This window comes from Rhinoraja longicauda, chromosome 19 (assembly GCF_053455715.1).
Source record: "Rhinoraja longicauda isolate Sanriku21f chromosome 19, sRhiLon1.1, whole genome shotgun sequence".
Lineage (NCBI taxonomy): Eukaryota > Metazoa > Chordata > Chondrichthyes > Rajiformes > Arhynchobatidae > Rhinoraja > Rhinoraja longicauda.
The window spans coordinates 4,064,671-4,066,768 of NC_135971.1; positions in this window are offsets into that span (position 1 = coordinate 4,064,671).

Below are 2,098 nucleotides of genomic sequence, written 5' to 3' on the forward strand. Positions count from 1 at the left end.
TGCTAATTCATTAAAAAATCTCCTGGGAGCCCTTGACTTGGTCACCCAACCTACGCCTGGACTGACAGTGGGAGCTTCACATGTTTCAGTGTCCCATCTGCAAAGACCACAGCACTCACTTTGTCCAACTCACTGGTGAGGCTGCACTCGAGAATATTATGTTCAAAAGGACACAAAGTGCTGGAGTAACTCAGCGGGTCACAAGTTATAGGAGCAGAATTAGGACATTCCACCCATTGTCTACTCCGCCATTCAATCATGGCTGATCTATCTCTCCCTCCTAACCCCATTCTCCTGCCTTCTCCCCATAACCTCCGATACCCGATATAATCAAGAATCCAACTATTTCTGCCATAAAAACATCCACTGATGGCCTCCATAGCCATTTGTGGCAAAGAATTCCACAGACTCACTGCCCTCTGGCAAAATGAAAATCCTGCTCATCTCCTTCCTAAAAGAACATTCTTCAATTCTGAGGCTATGACCTTCTTCTAAGAGAAAAAGATTAGTTAAAACAAACGTAGGTTCCTTGCAGTCAGAAACAGGTGAATTGATCATGGGGAACAAGGACATGGCAGACCAATTGAATAACTACTTTGGTTCTGTCTTCACTAAGGAAGACATAAATAATCTGCCGGAAATAGCAGGGGACCGGGGGTCAAATGAGATGGAGGAACTGAGTGAAATCCAGGTTAGTCGGGAAGTGGTGTTAGGTAAATTGAATGGATTAAAGGCCGATAAATCCCCAGGGCCAGATAGGCTGCATCCCAGAGTGCTTAAGGAGGTAGCCCCAGAAATAGTGGATGCATTAGTGATAATTTTTCAAAACTCTTTGGATTCTGGAGTAGTTCCTGAGGATTGGAGGGTAGCTAATGTAACCCCACTTTTCAAAAAGGGAGGGAGAGAGAAAACGGGGAATTACAGACCAGTTAGTCTAACATCGGTAGTGGGAAAAATGCTAGAATCAGTTATTAAAGATGGGATAGCAGCACATTTGGAAAGTGGTGAAATCATTGGACAAAGTCAGCATGGATTTATGAAAGGTAAATCATGTCTGACGAATCTTATAGAATTTTTCGAGGATGTAGAGTGGATAAGGGAGAACCAGTGGATGTGTTATATCTGGACTTCCAGAAGGCTTTCGACAAGGTCCCACATAAGAGATTAGTATGCAAACTTAAAGCACACGGTATTGTGGGTTCAGTATTGATGTGGATAGAGAACTGGCTGGCAGACAGGAAGCATAGAGTAGGAATAAACGGGTCCTTTTCAGAATGGCAGGCAGTGACTAGTGGGGTACCGCAAGGCTTAGTGCTGGGACCCCAGCTATTTACAATATATATTAATGATTTGGACGAGGGAATTGAATGCAACATCTCCAAGTTTGCGGATGACACGAAGCTGGGGGGTAGTGTTAGCTGTGAGGAGGATGCTAGGAGGCTGCAACGTGACTTGGATAGGTTAGGTGCGTGGGCAAAGGTATGGCAGATGCAGTATAATGTGGATAAATGTGAGGTTATCCACTTTGGTGGCAAGAACAGGAAAGCAGACGATTATCTGAATGGTGGCCGATTAGGAAAAGGGGAGATGCAACGAGACCTGGGTGTCGTGGTACACCAGTCATTGAAAGTAGGCATGCAGGTGCAGCAGGCAGTGAAGAAAGCGAATGGTATGTTGGCATTCATAGCCAGGGGATTTGAGTATAGGAGCAGGGAGGTTCTGGTGCAGTTGTACAGGGCATTGGTGAGACCACACCTGGAGTATTGCGTACAGTTTTGGTCTCCTAATCTGAGGAAAGACATTCTTGCCATAGAGGGAGTACAGAGAAGGTTCACCAGATTGATTCCTGGGATGGCAGGACTTTCATATGAAGAAAGACTGGATAGACTCGGCTTGTACTCGCTGGAATTTAGAAGATTGAGGGGGGATCTTATAGAAACGTACAAAATTCTTAAGGGGTTGGACAGGCTAGATGCAGGAAGATTGTTCCCGATGTTGGGGAAGTCCAGAACAAGGGGTCACAGTTTAAGGATAAGGGGGAAGTCTTTTAGGACCGAGATGAGAAAGTTTTTTTTCACACAGAGAGTGGTGAATCTGT